General features: G+C 38.7%; 1 long non-coding RNA gene across 1 annotated transcript; it reads right to left on the reverse strand.

Moving 5' to 3' along the window:
* Positions 1–1323: 1323 nt before the first annotated feature.
* Positions 1324–9228, reverse strand: LOC115476537. Its single transcript, XR_003943191.1, has 3 exons — positions 9146–9228; positions 8107–8109; positions 1324–1335 (listed from the first exon to the last, which is right to left on the reverse strand). It is a non-coding gene; the product is annotated as an uncharacterized LOC115476537 (long non-coding RNA).
* Positions 9229–13334: the final 4106 nt, after the last annotated feature.

Here is a 13334-nt window from a genome sequence, read left to right on the forward strand (position 1 = left end):
CCAAAAGCTTTCTGAAAATCCAGATACACTACATCAACTGGCTCACCTTTATCCAAATGTTTATTTATGCCTTCAAAGAAATGAAGGAAATTGGTGGGGCAAGATTTCCCTTGGCTGAACCCATGCTGACTCTTATCCCATTAAACCATGTTTTTCTATGTGTTCTGTAATCTTATTCTTTATAATAATGTCCACTATTTTGCCCGGCACTGAAGTCAGGCTTACCAGTTTGTAATTTCCCGGAACTCAATTTTACATCAGATGCAACACATTTCTGAAATAAAAATGTTTTAAGCATCTTTCAAAAATCTAAATAGTTCCTATTTGATCTTATCTCTAACAGTAGAGAATTCCATGCAGAAACAGCCTGATATGAAAATGAAGATGACAAAATAAGTGACTCAGGCAGTCTGTATCCTTATTTAATTAGAAGTGGTTGCTGCTTTCAATGTCAAGTGCCATTTCTTTAACCAGATTCTGCCTTGTCTCCTCTCCAATACCTTTGAGATTTCCTTCTCGCCTGTGACTTAGGGGTTCGTTTTCAAAAAAGAAAAATGCCCGAAAAGTGTCAAAGCACCATTTGGATGGATTTCTTCTCAAAATGTTGAAACTGGTATTTTTGAAACCTGTTTTGCAAATGTCTATATATGCATTTCATTTGCAGTACATTCAAATCACAAGGGGGCATGTCAGGGGCATTTAAATGGTGGAATTAGGGTGGGCTTCGGGTGTGCCTAACACTTAGGATGTTTTACAGCCATAAAAGATGAAAACCAAAACGTCTAGGGTAAAAACTTCAACATTTTGGTCTAGACCTGTTTTTACAATGAATAAGGCAAACAATGGTGCCCTAAATGATCAGATGACCACTGGAGGGATTCAGGGATGACCCTCACCCACCCCCCAAAAATGTGAATAAAAATATTACTCACCAGCCTCTATGACAGCCTCAGATGTTATAGCCAGGTCTACTGAAGCAGCATCTAGGTCCCTGGAGTAGTGTAGTGGTGGGTGCAGTATACTGTAGAAAAGTGGGCCCAAACCAATACTTCCTCTTACCAGTTTCATTTGTACGGGAAACTGTGAGCCCTCCAAAGATCACCAGAAACTCACTGTATCTACATATAGGTGCCTCCTTCACCTATAAGGGATACTGTAGTGGTGTACTGTTGGGGGTAGTGGGTTTTAGAGGGCTCAGTAGACAAGATAAGTAGCAACGGTGAGATGTGTAGCTGGGAGCATTTAAATGAAGTCCTAGTTTGCCCCATTGCTCTCCTAAGATGTCTCCTTTAGATTGTAAGCTCCTTTGAGCAGGGACTGTTCTTCTTTGTTAAACTGTACAGAGCTGCGTAACCCTAGTAGCGCTCTAGAAATGTTAAGTAGTAGTAGTCGTAGTCTGTGTGGCCAGTCTACTAAGAATGCTGGCTCCTCCTATATCCCAATGGCTTGATTTTGTGCATTTTTAACTTGTGCATTTTTTTTTTACAATGACCTAAAAAGATAAACGCAGAAAGCACAAAACCTTGTTCAAAACAGTATTTATAAAAAAAAAAGTAGACATTTTTCTTTTTTCGAAAATGGGTATATTTCCTATTTGTATTTGGTACATTTAGCATAAAAAAATCCAAAGTCTGACTTAGAAGCACTATCTAAAATGTCCCCTTAGTATCTTTCCTTTGGTGGATCTGGAACGAGACTGTGAAGGCTTGGGATTCATCTTTTCACTATCCTTTTCTCAGAACTTTTTTCTGGAATTCTGATCTTTTTCCCTTCTTGAGTTTTATTCTATCTAGAAATTTTCTTCTTTTAGGGGTCCTTTCACTAAGCTGTGGTAAAAAGTGGCCTTAGCATGCCCTTAGGTAGGTCTTTCCCCATCTGCTATGGCTATTTTTTTACCATAGCTGTAAAAATGCCTTTTTTCTAATTTTGTTTGCGTTAATGGCCATACACTGTCATTAGCACATGTTATTTTTAAAAATTACCTTGTGAGCAGTTACTGTCACCCATTTTGTAGGCAATAAAGGCTCCTACGTAATCCGTGCACTAACAAGTTAGCTTGTGGTAATATAGATGTGCTAACTGGTTAGCACAGGAATGCCCAATCTCCATCCCTGACACACCCTCTCAAAATATTTGAAACATATTTTAGTGTGCAGCTAGTGTACACAGTGCCTGACTGCAGCCTGCAGTACTCCATTTTGTTTTGCTGAATTAGGCATGCGTAAGTGTCTAATGCAGCTTAGTAAAAGGGCCCCTTAGTATTGTAAACTGCCTAGATGGCATCTTGATATACAGTATAACAAGATATGAATAAACTTGAAACTTCCTTTAGAACCTCTGAAGCATAGTCCTCAATCCACTCCCAAAGCTCAGACACACCAGCCCTTGAGCCATGTCATGTCAAAGGAGGACTAAAGAAAATGAACACTAGGCAAAGGAATTTATACTTCAGTATTACATCAATAATATGTCCCACACAGTGCCTAGAAAAGTAGTTGAAATAGATCTCCTTCTACTATACAGTGGCAGCAGATATAGCTTAGCCTGGGAAGCCAATACACAATACATTAAAAATGAATTTAATGACAAGGTCATAAATGCATACATTCATTCTATCTAGAGCTCTGCTTGGAAACAGTCTGTATTAATGTATATATCAGTTAATGGAACACCAGGCTTTACAAACATTTTGAAGACAAAAACAAATGCAATGTATACAATGTGCTTTTATTTAACTTTGGGAGAAGATGACCAGCTTGAACTAGAAGAATACAAGAGCCAATGTCAATAGAATTAGGTGACCACCTAGAATACCAGACACAGGGAGCACCTTCCTGCTTTACCAAGAGTGGGCACCAGCACTTACACCTTGGCTATAGTGGCTTCAAGTCTGATGCATTTAGATGGCTATTATCTTATGGATGAATCATTGGATGGAGACCTTAATAGGCCAACCATGTCATTCAAGGCTTGGACTTCCATTGACAGCTCTGGTTATTTGATGATTTGTCCTATCCTGGCCTGCCTGGGGCACCAGAAGACCTAAAGCCAGGACTTACAGGACTAATGCATTTACTACTTTCTTTTTAATGACGATTCTGGCTGCTGAGAAACTCAGTGCAAAGGGCCTAGTGTCAACAGACCTCACTGCGGAATATCTAACAGGATTTGTGACAATGCATTCTGTACTATGGTTTTACGATCATCTCTCAGCTTTGTCTTGTGAGTTAATAATGTATCTTCATTCAGCCGATTCACTATTCTCTCTCACCCATTTTATTCTTTTTCCAGTTGAAAATGCAGCATAGATAGAACTATTAAAGGCACTGGGGATTGAAGAATGTGCCTTCTTTTACAAGTGAATGATGTACCATTTACAAGTCAGGGGTCCTTCACTCCCGAAATTAAAAAAATATATTAAATCCTACCATAATAAAGTATTAACTCTGTTACAGTCAAAACTATTAGCAACTTAACTTTTCTAGTAATAAAATCTAATCAGCAAATAGCTTGACATCCACAAATGACATCAACAATCAATGAACAAAACAAATTAGAATCTGAGATATGGTTTGAGAAACATGAGCTTGTACACTGGTTCCCATGCTTATGTACTGCAATTATCATTGTGCCTTGATTTGTTTTTGAAAAAAAATTGTGAGAATGGCCAGTCATCAAGGCATAATTTAATTGAGCTGCTGTTTATACTAATAAACAAACAATAAAGTTTAAACAATGTGTTTCAATTAGAGGGCTTTAGCACATAGCTTAATTTACATAGATAATTAAAATCACCACCCTTCCTACCCTATCTTTGTACTGTACTTGGTGTTCTGCTGGCAAAGATATATGATAGAAAAATGCCTAGTTCCCCATCCAATTAAAAAGCAAAAAAGCTAAATTAGTTCAGATAAGCTGTAATTTCTAGATACCTCCAAAGCCTAACAATATTTAATCTAACATATATTTTGTACATCTATTTTGTGTTAACTACTGCTATAGTTAAAAAAAAGAGTATACCATTTCTTCCTGCTGTATTCATCAGAGAACACTGCTTGAAAAACTCTTCCTAGTATGAATCGCATAATTACTTACATTTTATACTATCCAAAAAATTGTCTCTTGATACATTAACAATATAAAGTTTAATGCATTTTTGCAAGTACATAGAACAAAAAGTCAACTTACTTTTCTTTTTTTTAAATATTCTGTCCAGTGGCACAACTATTGTTGATGGCTCCTTTATGACTGACCAAAGCAAGAAGTATTTCTATGGCGTTTACTTCAACCTAGGTACATTTCAGAAACCTGACTACAATAATGAGAAATTGAATGAATCCTACCAAGGAATCTATGCACTAAAGTTTATCAATGCCCCTATTTACTAAGATGTGCTGATTTGCAGTTAGGATAAAATAATAGTCAAATTAACAAGTGGTAAGGGAAAAAACACCCTTTGTTAACTGTTCCAAGCATTTTTGGAAGGGTTGTCAAGCAGTTAAAACAAAGATTTTGGCACTGAGGTCAGAATAAATAATAAACAAAGGAGCCCTTTTACTAAGCTTAGGTAAGCACTCATGCTTTACTGCAGTGTTAAATGACATACCACAGGGGACACTGAATCTGTGGTAATGTGTCCATGTGCATGCACAAACCACAGGCTAAAAAATAGGTTTTATTTTTTAGTGTTAGGGCGGGTTTGGGGGGGGGGGATGATCAGTAGGCATGTTCTGCGCTAATTGGTTACTGCGGCTACATTGCCATACACAAACTGATTAGCACATGGTTAGTGCATGAGACTTTGGGGCTCATTTTCAAAGCACTTAGATTTACAAAGTTCCATAGGTTACTATGGGCTCACTTTTGAAAGAGAAAAACATCCAAAAAGTGTCATAAAGCAGCATTTGGATGAATTTCTTCTCAAAACGTCCAAATTGGTATTTTCAAACCTATTTTGTAGATATTTATCTATGTAATTCGTCTGCAGTACATCCAAATCACAAGGGGGGGGGGGCATATTGAGAGCACTTGGACGTTTTACAGCCATAATGGAACAACACCAAAATGTCTATGGTGAAAACTTTAACATTTTGGTCTAGACCTGTTTTTCTAACAAATAATACACAAAAAGGTGCCCTAAATGACCAGATAACCACTGAAGAGATTCAGGGATGACTCCCATTTACTCCCCTCAAAAATGTAAATAAAAATATTATTCACCAGCCTCTATGACAGCCTCAGATGTTGTAACCAGGTTCATTACCCAGCATGCAGGTCCTTGGAGCAGTCTCGTGGTGGGTGCAGTGTACTGTAGACAAGTGGACCCAGGCCTCCCCCCACCCAGTGGTGTGCTGGGAAATTTTTAACAATAGGCTTTCTTTTTGGGCATAACCAGCCTGCAATTGGGGGGGGGGGGTGAGTTGGACTAAGAGAGCAACACATATTGAAAGAGCTAGGCTTACCTTTGCTGGCAGGGATGCTGAGCCCCACCAGCCAAATAAATGGACTACTGCCACTCCCTTCTGCCTGTTTCTGGCTTTGAGCAGCATGCCAGGAATTCTCATGCATACTTGCGCAAGAAGTCCTGGCATTATGTTCAGAGCCAGAAACAAACAGTGGGGAGCAGCAGTAGTCCATTTATTTGGCTAGTGGGGCTTGGTATCCTACCAGCAAAGGTAAAGGAGTTCAGAGACGCCAAGGGTATCCCATCTCAAAGCTGGAGCTTTACCACCGCTATTCTGGAGATTGAAAGCCAGTGAGTGAGGTTTTTTCTTGTGGGCTCCAACCATGTCTAAAACTAGTTCTGGCAGATGCACATTCAAAAACTGACATGTACATAATACATTCAAAACGATTATTATTTTCTCATTTCCAAATTTCCAGATAGCAGATGTACAGATTAGCAGGACCCAAAGCAGTCCAAAACAAGTAAAGTCAGAAACATAGTTTGTACCTAATTATTCAACCACTCTTAGGATTCACTTTGTGTTTAAAAAGCAAAACCATGTGTATGTAAGGACTGCATAAACAAATTAAAACAAAGTTTAAAACAAATGCCCTTAATATGTAATACTTAGTAGGAATAATAAAACAGTGATGGAAATTTCACATAGCAAGCAACCTGAGCCAACAGATTTATTTTCCATTGAATATAATTAACATTGTATAAACTTGGCAGCTAATATTGTGCTGAACTGGCCAACACTGGCATATTTAGACTGACTTTGGACAGTTCTGCATGAAAGAAACCCTTCCCTCATTATTCAATATCTTCTCTGAGAATAATAGTAAAAAAAAAAGGCAAGTGTGTTTTTATAATATACCACTACAATCCTCAAAACAAAAGGAGCATGTTCCCACATGCCATCTTTTTCTTTTGATGTAGGAACAGGAAAAAAAGATGTTAAATGCTCCCAGGTCTCAAACTAATTAATGATTTTTTTAAACTGTACTTATAAATAGTAAGTCTGATTGTTAAACTCCTGAAACTCATAAAGTCTGTTTTGGTGGACCTTTACTAGGTGAATACAGTGAGTCCCTATAACCAGCCCCTCCAAATGACACAATGATTACGATTTTGAACTAATTACTACTCTAACCGATGAAACCAACACTTCTTCTCTATACATCCGTATGCTGCACAATTCAGCATGTTGAAATATAAGCAAGGTCAAAGAAAAAAGCCACCAAAAATAAAGAAGGACAACGTGGATAGAGGTGCTCAGATTTGCTTGCTTTGTTTGGGTAATGGGGATGACGGGTGTGTGGAGGAGAGGAAAAGGGAAACTAACCTCATGGGCTTCAGTTGTCTCAATCTAACCACCTTGGTCAGCTCTCTTCTACTCACTACCTTAGTTCTGGCTCCCAGCACTGCTGCCTTCTTTAACAACCGGCTCCCAAAATTCTTAAAAAATTAACAAATGGCTCGTACGAGCCAGTGTGAGCTGGCTCCAGCACACCACTGCCCCTACGTATAACAGTTATGGTGGAAACTGTGAACCCTCCAAAACTCACTAAAATCCCACTGTATCCACATATAGGTGCCACATTCATCCATAAGGGCTATTATAGTGGTGTATAGTTGGGGGTTTTGGATGGGTTTTAGAGGACTCAGCAGACAAAATAAGGGAGCAGCAGTGAGATGGTTACCTGGGAGCATTTATATGAAGTCCACAGCAGTGCCTCCTAGGGTGCCCCACTGCTCTCCTGGGATGCTGGGGGACCAATTTGTTAAAAATGATGGCCCCTCCTACATCCGAATAGCATGATTTTGTGCATTTTTAACTTGTGCATTTTTTTAAAAAAATGTCCTAAAAAGATAAACGCACAAAGCACAAAACCTTGATCAAAATGGTATTTAAAAAAAAAAGGTAGATGTTTTTCTTTTTTCAAAAATGGTTACATTTGCTATTTGGATGTGGGACATTTAGCACAAAATATTCAAAGTTCGACTTAGATGTTATATCGAAAATGCCCCTCCACGTAACTTTGTAAGTCTAAATGCTTTGAAAATACACCTTCACACCACCTACAAAATTCATGTAGTTAAGGGCTCACACAATAATGGAAAAATCAGTGCATGTCCATTAATGCTGGAAATAGGAAAATCATCTATTTTACCCATGTGGTAAAAATGGCCTTAATGCATTGGAATGACTCACATAAGCATGTGCTAAGGCCACGTTTTACAACATCATAGTAAAAGGACCCTAAACAGAGGATAATCCCACTGTACTCACAATTCAAGTAAACACAAAAGCAAGGGGAACAACAACCCAATAAACCCAATGGCAACAAATCCAATAGCAACAAATTATTTTAAGACTTTTTAAAGGCTTTCTGGTGTGGTATTGCTTTTAAAGATTCTATGGGATGCTGTCTGTGGTTCCCTTCAGTACCTGTGCTTGGTATTCTCCTGGCTGCTGTTTTGCCACAGTAACATAGTGGCATTATAATTATGAATTAACTGTTTTACTGTTATGGCTAGTTTTTAACAGTACAAGCAAGTGCCCTATTATAATCAGCAAAAGTATATTCGTGAAATGGTAGCAATTTTTTTAAAGATGTATAGTATGTCACATACTATTTTATTATTATTTTTATTACATTCTTGGTATTCTTTCATAGATTTGTTGGATGTTTGATATATTTTGTGGCACATTGGGGCCCTTTTACTAAGCCACGGTAGGCACTAGCATGTGCCTACTGCAAAGTCAACGAACACTATCGTGGGACACAATTAGGCGTCCCACATTAGTTTGTCCATCATTGAGCACTACTCCCACGTTAAAAAATATTCATTGCTTTTTGGCATGGGAGGCGTGTCTAGGGCAGAGAGTAGGTGTGCCCTGCACTAAAGTAACGTGGGTACATTACCACACACTGCCCAATTAGTGCAGGGCTCCTAAGGTAATGGGCACATGCTAATTAGGCAATTTGCACATGGCCATTACAAAACAAGAATGGAAAGTGGGAATTTTACCTCCACACTAAAAGTGGTTGCAGCACATGGAAAATCTATGCGCTGACAACAGCGCCAGCTACTTTTTAGCACGGCTTGGTAAAAGAACCCAATTGTTTACTGAAACCTGAATGAATATACACCACAGGGCAAAAGATACATGCTTGATTTCCAAAATATTGTATATTATTTATTTATTTATGTATTTTATATTGCATTCATTATTCATTATTATTTTTATATTTGAATTATGTAATATTTGTTATTCTGATTTAGCATACAAGTTGATGCTGTGAACTGTTCTGTTTGTTTAACATCTGGTTTTATATTAAAGTTTTTTCTTAGTTTGTTTGCTCTAGATATTTAGGACTCAATTCTATAAAAATTGGCGCTAAGTGCTATTATATAAATGGCACTTAGAGATGGGTGCCATTTATAAAATAATGTTTGGCATTGGGATCTGTGCCCAAATTAATTCTCACACCTAAATCAGGCATAGATCTCCCTTATTCTATTAAACTGCATGTAAATTCCAGGAATGCCCCTGATCCGCCCATGCTCCTCCCATAGCCACACCTCCTTTAAAGATCCACACAGAAAATTTACATGTGAATCCTGGCACCTAAACGTGTGCATGTAAATTTTAATTAATGCCAATTAGTGCCAATAATTGATTATTTGCACCCAATTATCAGCTCTAATTGGCTGTTTATCAATTAAATTACTCATGCAAATTGGGTATGCTCTCATATTTGCCGGTGCAATTTTGAGCACCATATATAGAATTAGGGTGTTAATGGGTTATTGTTCCCCCTGCTTTTGAGTTTACTACTTGCAGGAGCAAAGCAAGCACTGTAAAGCACTATATACAGCACTATATGTTCCTATGTAACAAAGGTGTATGGGATTATAATACATGGCACTGTTATAATACATGGCACTGTCTAGCATTAACAATTTGACTTTAAAATGCAGACTCAGACTTATTTCTTCTTTCACTGCTAAAGCCTGTTGTTTAATGAGCCTCAGCCTTGCATACAGACAAAGAATGCTGCCATGGGTACCAATGTACCAGAATAACAACATTGTCATCAGCACTGACATCATGGTCACAGCAGTCAAGGATTCTTGGAATCTCTCTTACATAGTAACATAGTAGATGACAGCAGAGAAAGACCTGTATGGTCCATCCAGTCTGCCCAACAAGATAAACTCATATGTGCTACTTTATGTGTATACCTGACTTTGATTTGTATCTGTCATTTTCAGGGCACAGACCGTAGAAGTCTGCCCAGCACTAGCCCCGCCTTCCAACCACTAGCCCCACCTCCCCCCACCGGCTCTGCCACCCAATCTCCGCTAAGCTTCTAAGGATCCATTCCTTCTGAACAGGATTCCTTTAAAAATGTGTTTATCTCACACATTTTTGAATTCCGTTACCATATTCATCTCCACCACCTCCCGCGGGAGGGCATTCCAAGCATCCACCACTCTCTCCATGAAAAAATACTTCCTGACATTTTTCTTGAGTCTGAGCCCCTTCAATCTCATTTCATGCCCTCTATTTCTACCGCCTTCCCATCTCCTGAAAAGGTTCGTTTGCGGATTAATGCCTTTCAAATATTTGAACGTCTGTATCATATCACCCCTGTTTCTCCTTTCCTCCAGGGTATACATGTTCAGGTCAGCAAGTCTCTCCTCATACGTCTTGCAACCAGAGAGATGCTGTAGCTGGCAAAACTGCATATTATTTATGAAACCTAGGCTCATTGTAAAGGTGACCCCTTGAACATGGCACTAGTAAGACAATCTTGTGGCCCTTGACGTTATGTGTGGGTCACCCACAAGGCTGGAATACACGTCATTAACCCAGCTGCAGCTTGTGATTACTATATAAAAAGAGGGCTCATATCTGATACAGAGGCTGCTGTGCTGACATTTCATTTGAGATGCAGCCCCTGTTGTCCGTCTGACTGACCATCTGAGGATCAATCTGCCAGCTGCGGACATCTGTATCAGGTTATATCTTTGTGCAGTGCTAGGGGTTTAGATTGTCTCTCTCTCTTTTAGGAGTCTATTTTAGGGATTTGTATGCGTTTACTAAGGGCAATTTCCATGATAAGACCATTTCTGTTTCATGACTCCTGCAATTCCATTTGTTCTTGCGGCTACTGTAAATAAAGCATACTCTATTTTTATAATACCCTTGGTGTGGAGTTATTTCTGTTATTATTTGAGTGTTGTGAGATCAGATTTAGAGATTAAAGGGAACATTTGCTTCTGACACTACATTTTCTAATGCTGGAATGTGGCAAGAATGCTGTTCTTTTAGTAATCTATACTAAGTATCAGGTTCTCCAATAATACCCCCAAAGGTTGTTATCTGTGTATGCCCCACACACTGGTGCCCAGGCCCACCCAGTAGCAGCACACCTATGGTATGGCTGGCAGGGATTCCCAAGCCCCACCAGGTGAAAACTCCCAACAACTGTCCCTCCTGCATACCTTGTAAATAGCAGATGGCATGCAGGTGAGACAAGGAGAGACCAAATCACCTGTGGGACAGGAAAGGGTTCTTCTGCCCACTCATCTTGGGTCCAGGCCCACTCAAAGTTGGGTGTCTAGCTACACCCCTGGCATATCTATGCATATTTTATAAAACCGGAGCGTACACTTCAACTCTCCCCAGCTATGTTCAAACTATGCCTCCAGGAATCCGTACTCAGATTGTAGGCACAATTTCTTTGGACACCAGATAGGCAGGACCTTTGCTTAGCATCTCTCATCTAAGAAAATATCACCCAAGGCAAAAAAGAATGCTTGTGAATAGAGAGAAATTTCACAAGAAAGAGCATTTTCATAGACATAGAGCTCATTTAGAATCCCATGAAGAATTATGCTTCCAACCCTTTCCTGAGGGGGCAGATGCTCAAAGCTACTGCAAGCATAAACTGGTTTGCATGCATTTTATTGTGTGTCAAATGCTCAGAGGGCTTGAGTGTAGGTGTTAATGGATGTGGTAAAGATGAAATTAACCTGAATGTTTGTTAATGAGGTCAGTAATGCTCAGATGGAAGTGTGGCAAAGTGCAGAAGGAAATGATGGCCTCTAATGCAGAAAAGGTTTTGTCAGGTCAGGGGCAGCATTGAAGGTTTTGAGGAGAGGATTTCTTGTCGATGTTTAATATTGAGCTGCTGGTTTATTTTCTTTTACAAACAGAAGGAGGCTCCTGCAAGTTTTAAAGGCAGACGGGAAGTAACAAATGTGCATGTTCAAGCGAAACCAATAGTAAAAGCATACATCTGCACCTGTTCTTCCGCACCTAAATATGAGCCTTGCAAAAATTCCATGTGCTAGTAATATTTGTGAGGTTCATATTAAGGTGCTGAAAAATAAGCACCGATGTATGCTATGACTTCCGTTTTGTCTGGGCATGCACACAAGAGCCATGCTTACCCCCAAACTATTGTGTGCATGTGTCAGATGCATTCCTCCTCCATCTCCATCCATTTGCCGCGATTTCAAGGCACATGAATTTACATATCATTGCTTCAAGTATCACAGAGCTATTTCTCTTTCTTGCAATGCTATTAAGTTGTGAGCCTATTCCAAGCAGCTTTTGCGCACAACTTTGAACATTGACACCTCAGGTTGCTATCTTTCCATGTCCTTGGGATAAGCAGAACCTAATTTAATTTTGTTTGATTTTTAGCCCTGAATTCTGTAACAATGATCATTTTAACACATTACAGCAGCTTCAGCACCACTTTCAAAAGTTCATTAAGGTGTTGTTTACAATAATTACAGAAAGGGAAGTTTCAGTGGATGAAATTCCACACATTTTTGGCTTTTAAAAAATTCTTCCCAGAATCACTTTAAATTTTTCCACCTGTGAAACTACATAAAGAAGGATCGTCTGAGAGACCAGAAATGGCAAGTAGTATTAACGTGTGAAATTCTCCCTCCCCAAAATAATCATATAAAAAAACTATATCTGAATACAATGCCCAAACAATGAATGAATTCCAAGACAGAACCTGGAGATTGAATTAAATTATGAAAATTCAGTCAGGAGCTGTGGGATGTTCCTAGATTATACTTTTCTAATGTAAATAAAATGATCACTATCATTTTGTATATACAAAGCAAAATAAATTTGAAATTAAAATCTTTGCCACTGGAGAATGGATCAGGGAGTATTTGACAGAAGGAGGATTACCATTCAATTGTTAGTAAAAAGAAGAATTACTGTGTGAAGTCAGGTTTCAGACTAAATTGGTTGATTTACTGTAGAAATAAGACTGCAATTTTTTTCTGTCTTTTACTCTAAGCAAATAAGCATTTTAAACTTTAGAAAGAGAACAAATGTAAGAGAAGACCGTAAATTAACAGATAGGTTTACATATTACTTATCTGGGTTTTCTGAAACGATCATCTACATGAAGGGTAAATTGCTCTCTTTATGAGGGGATGGCAAGACTGTACAATTCACCCATCAAAAGAAAGCACCACAGTTCTCTTTACAATAATTAGAACTTCTTTGGGCTCTGATAAACCACTGCTAATTGTATTAGCTTTGCAACATCTCTAACTTTGTAAGTCAATGATGGTGTCACTGATTTGCATGTGAAATATTGGAAGTAATAAGAGGTTCTCACCCAAGAGAATATATTAACAGATTTGTTTTCTATTTTACTATATATATATATATTCCATTTATTAATTGCCTAAGGGACCTTTTTACATAGGGCTTGCCGCATATCAATTCGGAACTACCACCAGGCTACTGCAGGAGTTTCCATCCCCAACGTACACCACCTCCGATGCTACAAAAATATTTGATATTTTTGTAGCGCTGGGGCTTACCTGGTAG

The sequence above is a fragment of the Microcaecilia unicolor genome, chromosome 8 (genome assembly GCF_901765095.1).
Source record: "Microcaecilia unicolor chromosome 8, aMicUni1.1, whole genome shotgun sequence".
Classification (NCBI taxonomy): Eukaryota; Metazoa; Chordata; class Amphibia; order Gymnophiona; family Siphonopidae; genus Microcaecilia; species Microcaecilia unicolor.